The sequence below is a fragment of the Rhinoraja longicauda genome, chromosome 19 (genome assembly GCF_053455715.1).
Source record: "Rhinoraja longicauda isolate Sanriku21f chromosome 19, sRhiLon1.1, whole genome shotgun sequence".
Lineage (NCBI taxonomy): Eukaryota > Metazoa > Chordata > Chondrichthyes > Rajiformes > Arhynchobatidae > Rhinoraja > Rhinoraja longicauda.
The window spans coordinates 39,531,683-39,540,682 of NC_135971.1; the positions used below are offsets into that span (position 1 = coordinate 39,531,683).

A 9,000-nucleotide genomic window follows, 5' to 3' on the forward strand; every position below is an offset into this window, starting at 1 on the left:
ATCCCTCCCCCTCCAAATTCTCTGACCAGTCTATTTCCCTGATTAAATTTTCTCTGCATGCTTCGTTGTCACCTTCTCCTAGCTAACAATGATCTTTTCTCCATTTTCCGTGATGTCTCGTATTAACACCTTACACTTCCCTTTCTATGTCCCCCTCTCCCCCGACTCTCATTCTGAAGAATAATTGTTTTAAGATATTTATGCTGTAAGCTTTACATGTGAAAGCTGAAGCTGAAAAAATTAAACATTGTTCAAACTAAGTATAAACAAACAACACCAAACATGGGGAATTTGTGTTTACCAAGATCGAGTTCAGCCCAATGGCCACATACTGGTATTCTGGGACCCTTGGATGCAACGTGTCGACCTAAACGAAGACAGACAAAATAACCATTAAACATGTTAGTCTGGCTTAGGAGATCATTGCTGCAATTAGGACTAGTGTAGCTGGGGCATCTTGGGTCAAAGGCCTGTTTCCATGCTGTATGACCCAAATACTGAAATGTATATTTTATCTTCAGTAGCTGTAGAACTCAAACTGAAGATAACTATAATTATATTAAAAGACAACATTTATCATGAATCTATTATACATGTTCCACTTAAAAAATAATTTTACACCCTGCAGTTTCAGCAATTGAAAAATACTTTTTTTTCAACAGTTTTACATTCATCAATGAAATGTTATTCATGGTTCGAGGGTATAGGGATAATTCATTTATTGTTTGTTATTACTGAGTTACAGAAACTAGACACCTCGAAGGTAACTTAGGAGAATAGTAGCTTGGTATAGAACTTAAACACTTATTCCACAAATAAGTGGCCATTGATAAGGCTGCTTCTTTGATTTTCCAGCTGACTTCATAGGCACAAATATTTAAATTAATTTAATTCAATTAATGTTCAGACTGTCTCTTTGCTGTAGCTCATGGAAGACAACTCCCGGCACATCCATTTAAAAATATATTGAGCAACTATTATCCACCTCCAATAAATTTAGCATGCATTGATAATTGTATAGTAAGAGGGTAATAGAGTAAAAAAGGTGAATATGAAGGGATAATATAAATAAACTAGACCAAGTGGATCCGTTGGGCCCAAACCTCTCCTGTATTGGTGCAGCACCCTCTCCTCTCCCATTCCCCCCTCCCCTCCCCTCCCTCCCCCACATCCCCTCACACCCTCCTCCCCCTCCCACTCCATCCTCCCCTCCCCGACCTCCTCCCCTCCCCTTCTCCACCTCCCTCGACCCCCTCCCTCTCCCTCCCACTCCATCCATCCCCCTCAACCCCCCTTATCCTCCCCCTACCTTCTCCCCTCACTAGGAGATAGATTTAAACTTTAAAATGAAAATAACTTAAAAAATATAACACCGATTTCAATGAAACGTCTTCCATTAACACTAAAGGGATAACGGTGAGTAAGGTGAGCCTAAAATTGTCGCGCTATCGTGTACCATTTTGGCTGTAGTTCAGGAACAAACAAACAAAAGTTTTAATATATAGATGATACCGACGTTTGTTTCCCCTTTATTTACTCTGCAGTAGCAGTTCCTGGTGCCCTTTCTAATCAAAATAATTTTCCCCATTTTACAAAAAGCAAGTGAAAATACAAATTAAAACAGTCCCAACAGTGCGGGTGATCTGCTGGGGTCTTACCTTGGAGACGCTCCGGGTGTTCCAAGGTCAGATGCCTGGGAGGCGCCGTGGGCGCGGAGGCTGAGAAGCAATGGTCGCCTGAGGCGAGGGATGGCGTGTTCGCGGGTCGACGTGTTCCAGATCCACATGTCGGCAAGATGGGGCCGCTGGAGGCCTTGCAACAGCCTGGGGTCCAATTAGATCAGGTGCTGCTCCCAATGGCTATGCGTGTGGATCAGATGCAGCCTGCAGCGGCATGGAGCGGCGGAGCAACGGTGGAGGCCATCGATGCATCGCCTGGTCAGGCTGACCCCTGCAACCCCAACCCACTGCCACCGCCTGGACAATGTGCCTTTATGGCCAAGTTAAGACTCTCACATTTTTTGATAACTCTGAACTTGAAAGGCTCGAATTGTCGCTGGAAAAATGGCAACTCTTGTGCCTTATTGTTATCTACTAATCTCACACTCCTGTACTTAAGTACTTAAGTACGATTGTGCCCCATTTACAACAAAATTGTTACTGTACTGTATACAAAATATGAATTTCACTCTACCTAGGTACATGAGACAATAAAGTACCATTGAAGTGGCTTTCAAAATGATGCTCTCAATATTAAAAGCTCTCGAGCTTTCATTTCATAGGTTATAGGGGCAGAATTAGGCCATTCGGCCCAACAAGCCTACTCCGCCACTCAATCATGGCTGATCTATCTTTCTCCTCTCATCTCCATTCTCCTGCCTTCTCCACATAACACCTGACACATGTACTAATCAAAATTCTTAGTGTGTAGGAAAGAACTGCAGATGCTGGTTCAAATCGCAGATAGACACAAAATGCTGGAGTAAATCAGTAACAGGCAGCATCTCTGGAGAGAAGGAATGGGTGACGTTTCGGGTCGAGACCCTTCTTCAGATTGAATCAAAATTCTTACTTGTAGCAGCACAACAGATATGTAAGCATTGTATTTTTAACTTGTAGTTTAGTTTAGCTATACAGCGCGGAAACAGGTCCTTCAGCCCACTAAGTCCGCACCGACCAGCGATCCCCGCACATTAACACTATCCAACACACACAATGGACAATTTAAATATTTCTACCAAACCAATTAACCTATAAACCTCTATGCGTTTAGAGTGTGGCAGGGAACCAAAGATCTCGGAGAAAACCCACACACAGCCCTGGGAGAACGGATAAGCTTCGCACAGACAAGTACCGGTAGTCAGGATGGAACCCGGGGCTCTGGCGCTGTAAAGCAGCCCCTCTACCGCTGCGCCACTGTGCTGCCCTCCTTTGTAAAACCCATTGAATTATTTTGTGATCATTCTCCTTTACCAAATACAATCTTGCAGCATTCCCTGAGGCAGGGACACCTACTGGACACTAGAGGGTGACATTCCTTCTTTACCCCTACACCAGCACAAATTTGCTTCTTAAAATAAAAAGTTCCGCTAAGCTAGTTATCTCGGTCTTTGCAAACACATAAATCACCCGCATACTAATCCTTCCTATTGTATCGGTAGAGAATGCATTAATGACGTACACTTTCTGATATAGATCATTAAATAGGATTTAGAAATCGGACAGTCTGAATTTCCCCCTTCCTATCTAATCACCTTTATTATTTGGTCCGAAGACACAAAGCAACTGGAGTTCTTCATGCTCTGCATGAATTTGAACCACCCGACATTACTCAATAGGCACAAAAAGAAGTCAGGTTAATGTATTTTACAAAGAGGGGGATGGGGAAAGGAAGATGTAAAGCTGGATTGACCAGTCTTATTAATACATAAAACTATCATTTTAATCACCAATTGCAAGGTATTATCTCATTTACGCTGAGCACACAATTCAAATCCATTTGTTCTTTTTGATGACTACTGCATTTCAAGTATTATGTTCAGTTCCTAATAAATTGCTGTTTCCTTCTGGATATGTCAGAGCAAAAGGATTTTTGTTGACCATGCACAATGCGTGGAATTGGTTTGCCAGGTTCATCATTTCCTTCCACTGGTTCTACCCTATTCTTTCTCCTCGAGTGCTTCTTCTTTGATTTTTTTAAACAGTGCATTTCCCACATTTCAACAGTCATTGCAAAGGGATTCTAAAGAGTATTCATACTTTCTAAGCAACTCACTTTGTTTACTTACCACGGTGGTTTTGATTTTGTTGATTCATTTTGTGACTCAACATCTGATTTCACCTGCTTAAGGTTTTGAATACCATCCCAAGTATGCAATTCCTTAACTGCTTCAATGTCCGATGGTTCTTCAGCAGGCTCGACTTTGTTCCTCCACCTCCTCGTTGTTTGCTCCCCTTCCATCGGTTCCGTTGTGTTCCATGTATTACGTTGTTCAGCAGGCCTTACATAGATCAACCGAATCCCCTTCTTCTCATTACATGTCCCAGGATCAATTTTATTATGTTTGTATATCTTCCCTGTGATCTGACATCAAGAACAATAAAGAGAATTAGTTTAATGCACAAACCCCCCCCCCCAAAAAAAGAATTATCCATGGCTGGCATGAGGAATTAAAGGGAGTGTTAAAAAACTCATAAATCATCAGAAATAATTTTAGACCTGAAGAATGGGAGCATTTAGAACTCAGAGGAGAACCAAGAAATGGATAAAGAAATGCCAGATGGAATAAAGTCAAGGTGTGCAAAATCTCGAGGGGAATAGATAGGATGGATGCACAGCCTTTTACCCAGAGTCGGGGACATTAAGAACCAGAGGACATAGATTTCAGGTGAGAGGGGCAATATTCAAGAAAAACCAGAGTGTCAACTTTTTCCACACACAGGATTGTGCATATATAGAGAGAGCTGCCAGAGGATATAGTTAAAACAGGTACTATAACAGTATTTAAAAAGCACTTGGACAGGCACATGTGGATAGGAAAGATTTGAAGAGATATGGGCCAAATGTCAGAAAATGGGACTAGAATAGGTGGGCCGAAAGGCCTGTTTCCATACTGTATGCCTCGAATGGTGTGAACATAAAATGGACTGCAGGAGGAAAATACTAACATTGGCAGGTGTGGGCCCTCACAGGCAGAGACAGGGGAATTAAAGATGGTGAATGGCAGACAAATTAAATCATTTCTTTCAGTTTGTCTTAAAGAAATAATACAGGTACACGAGAGAAAAAAAGCCAGTGGGAAAGAGAGATGGAAGGAACGGAGTACCAATCAATAAAAGTGAAAAAGAGTTGTCGGCAGACTTAACTATAAACCTTTACGCAAGACATGTAATGCTGAGGCTCTATAAGGAGAGATGCAATGTGTATGGCTCTGAAGATGGTCCAGAGGAGGTTTACAAGAATGATTCAGGAATGAGTGGGTTAGCACATGATGAGGGTTTGACAGTACTGGGCCTCTACTCGCTGGAGTTTAGAAGGTTGAGGGGGGATCACATTGAAACTTACAGAATAATGAAAGGCATAGAGAGAGTGAATGTGGAAAGATGTTTCCACTGGTGGGAGAGGCTTGGACCAGAGGTCATAGCCTCAAATTAAGGAACGCTCTTTTAGAAAGGAAGTAGAAGTGAGGAGAAACTTTGTTAGTCAGATGGTATTTAATCTGTGGAACTCATTGCCACAGAGGGCTGTAAAAGTCAATGGATATTTTTAAGGCAGAGATAGATAAATTCTTGATTAGCACAGGTGTCAAGGGTTATGGGGAGAAGGCAGGAAAATGGGATTAGGAGGCAGAGATCAGCCATGATTGAATGGCAGTGGACTCAATGGGCCGAATGGCCCAATTCTACTCCTATAACTTGTGAACTTTAACTGCGTTATGTTATTGATACCATTAATTTTGAATTAATAAATTACATTAACATTAACTGAAAACTTCAGTTTAGAAATTGATATGAATGTTATTCCAATGGCATGATGTTAAAACAGTTTGTGCATATATATCACTACCCACCACATTAATGATGTTAGATAACGGTCTACAGGGAAGACAGCTCTGGCTACTTTCACCTTCCAGACTCGAACTTTCAATCTGTTCTCTGCGTTTACAAAGACAAAAATATGCACATTTTAAATAATTTAAACATTTTACATAATTACCAGTCAATATTTATGCTGGCAATGCCATCACTGATTGCCCATACTTCAGTTCACCAATTGATACAGCTGTACCTCTTGTAAGTTGGTGGGTCTCAAAAGAAAGGCACCTGAGAATGCACTTGTATGACCTTCCAACAACTGCGTCTTAAGGTGCACACTTCCAAATTCTCAAAACACTATGGTGTTAAGATTCAAACAGCAAACTCGTAACAACCCGAACTCTTGCTCTCAGGATTATTGGTGCAGTGGTATCCAGCACTAGTGCTCACACACGGTCAAAATGGTGCCTTATATAATGACAAAGTCATGTAAGAGAAGCATTAAAATGAGGATTGACGAAAATAAAAATCTGAAGTGGTTTGTGAACGTGACCCAGATTTGTTTTTGAAGCTTTTGAACAAGCTTCTGAATCTTTTTGTCCGCTGAGAGCACATAGGAGGAATGTCCAGGGTGGGACAAGTCTTTGATTATGTTGGCAGCTTTTCCGATACATCATGAAGTGTAAATGGTGGAGAGTTTGATCTGTGCGATGGACTCGACTACGTTGGCATAAAATGGAGATGGGATCAACACTCAGCGTGTTGGAAAATGTTATGAAAAATATTGCTTCTGCGAGCCTAAACTGTGCAAACTTCCACAGCCCAATGCTTCAGACAAAGAAAATGTTATTCATGGAAATTGATTAAAATAAGTTAACATTCATTTTAATCAGGGAGTATTTTGGAATTCTATTTAAGAAAATCAGAATATAATTTTTTTTAAGGTTAAATAATTCTTGTCATTATCGTTTTGAAATATAGAGTGTGATTACGCAAGGTCTTACTCCAGACTTGGAAATAGTATTACAAAGAAAACTATGGGCACATCATGTGGACAGTGGTGCTCCGCAGTCATCGGTGCTGGGACGCTCGTTTGTGATTATAAACAACAATGTAGATGGATTGGTTCGTCAGTTTGCAAATGGCACAAAATTTGGAGTTGCAAACAGTGAAGACTTGTGCTCTGCGATATAGTTATATTTAACTTTCCTGCCCATGTCTGCTACGGATTTAATTAGTAAGAGCAAAAAGTTTACTGAATACTGGAAATTTGGAATCAAAACAGAAAATACTGGAAACACTCAGCGGACTGATTTTGTGGCTGCTTACAATACTTGGTTTTAAAGGTACTTTTTAGATTTTGGTCTTATTGTGTTGGTAACTGTTTCAATATCAATCAATTGAATGTAAAGCAATCATTAGCCCGACATGAATTCAATTAGAAAATTATATTGTATATCTCAAATGTTTATGTGATTTGTGAATTCAGTAAAGGCTAATTTCCATTACCTGACTGGTGCCAGCGGAACTGCCCCCGGATCAACGCGGGGAAAACCAGGGTGGTAGATTTCCGCCGGTGCAGCCAGGTCCCCCCGACACCGGTGAACATCCAGGGAATGGACATCGCGAGGGTGGATTCTTATAAGTACCTGGGTGTCTAGCTCAACAATAAACTGAACTGGACTGAAAACACCGATGCGCTATACAGAAAGGGCCAGAGCAGACTTTATGTGCTAAGGAGACTCAGGTCCTTTGGAAGGCCGGGGCACTCCTAAGGACCTTCTGCAACACGGTGGTTGCATTGGCCATCTTCTAAGGAGTGGTCTGCTGGAGCAGCAGCATCTCAGCGGCGGAAGGGAAGAGACTCGACAAGCTGGTCAGGAAGGCCAGCTCTGTCCTGGGTTGCACCCTCGACTCAGTGCAGGTGGTGGGAGAGAGGAGGATGATGGCAAAGCTAACATCGCTGCTGGACAACGACTCCTACCCCTTGCAGGACACTGTCACTGCACTGAGTAGCTCCTTCAGTGACAGACTCCTTCACCCCAAGTGTGTGAAGGAGAGATATCGGAGGTCCTTCCTTCCCGCTGCTGTGAGACTGCACAACCAGCACTGCTCCCAGCAGACGAGTCAACAATAACAGCTAAGAATGCATGGAAACAAATGACAATCTATGTATCTTTTATTATAATGAATGATCTCTTGCTCTCTTGCTGTCCACTTTGATGCTGTTACACTATAAATTTCCCCGGTGCGGGACGAATAAAGGAATATATTATTATTATTATTAACCGTTGTCTCCAGCAGCCCAAACACTTTACTTAATGCTGGAAGTCCTCCCCTGGAAAACCCGCTTGCATTGTACTGCAAAGTATCTGAGGAATCTTGACCCAGAATATGAAGAACAAATAAAAGAATTGTTAGGGCAAGAAGATAGTCTGACTGTATGCCCGCATCTATATTTTGGAAAAGAAGGCATAGCCCTAGCGGTCGGCCTAACGCCAACACAACAGAGGGTATGTGCGCTGGAAGGTATGGCAGTCCCCCATTTAACTATTGCAGTACAACCACCATATTCAGCTAGAGATCTAGGCCCAATTGTCCGAAGACTAGCACACCTAGCAAGTACCACACGAGAAGGTGTGGAAGAATTATCAGAAACAGAAGGAAGAGTCTGTCAGAAAAAGTCAGGAGCAGAGCAAGGACTACCGTTGGCTGAGAGCAAAGTATGCGGTAATTGCAGTGTGAAAAGACAGTTTAAAAAGAACGCCAAAGGGACGATAGTCGTCAGTCAGAAAAGCGCATAACTCCAAGCTCGACAGGAAGGCAGGATAGAAGTGAGTACGTGGATTGGTTGATCAATTAAAGTAGGTTGGTAAATTGGCCAATTAAGTAATTTAGTGACTGATATAAGCAAGACTTGCACAGGGAATGCAGCCCTGTCGAAGGAAGTGCACTGTGAGAAAACTGCGTGTCTTTGGCTGCGAGTCTTCGGCGAGGAGGCTGAGGTGAGGAAGTTACCTTTGTTTTTAAGCCTGTTTTTTTTTAGACAATAAAGTAATGGCCAATAAGTTGGTGCAGTGTGTTTCCTGCAGGATGTGGGAAGGTAGGGACACCGCTGGAGCTTCTGGGAGCTACAGCTGCAAGAACTGTGTCCAGGTGCAGCTCCTGAATGGACTTGTGGCAGAGTTGGAAAAGCAGCTGGATGACCTCGGGGCCATCCAGGAATGCAAGAGTTTTCTGGACAGGATCTACTGTGAGGCTGTCACGCCAAGGGTCCAGGTCGAGCGAAGGTGGGAGACTGTTTCAGGGGGGAGTGAACGTGGACTACAGTGGCTGTCCGGTGGCTGAGCCTGTTGCAAACAGGTACACCCTATTGGGAACTGTCGAGGCAGAAGACGCTTCCAGTCCGACCGGCAGACGTGTTGGCGGCTCTAACCCAGGCAAGGAAACTCGACAGGGGAGACCG

The 9,000-nt window shown here is 42.7% G+C and overlaps 1 long non-coding RNA gene across 1 annotated transcript in view; it reads right to left on the minus strand.

The window, feature by feature from the left end:
• Positions 1-41: 41 nt before the first annotated feature.
• LOC144603240 (uncharacterized) overlaps positions 42-9,000 on the minus strand; it is a 150,594-nt gene continuing 141,635 nt past the window's right edge. Inside the window, exons 2-3 of the long non-coding RNA XR_013548568.1 lie at positions 3,788-4,083; positions 42-367 (exon numbers count right to left, since the gene is read on the minus strand). This is a non-coding gene — a long non-coding RNA (uncharacterized LOC144603240). The remainder of the gene's footprint in view (positions 368-3,787; positions 4,084-9,000) is intronic.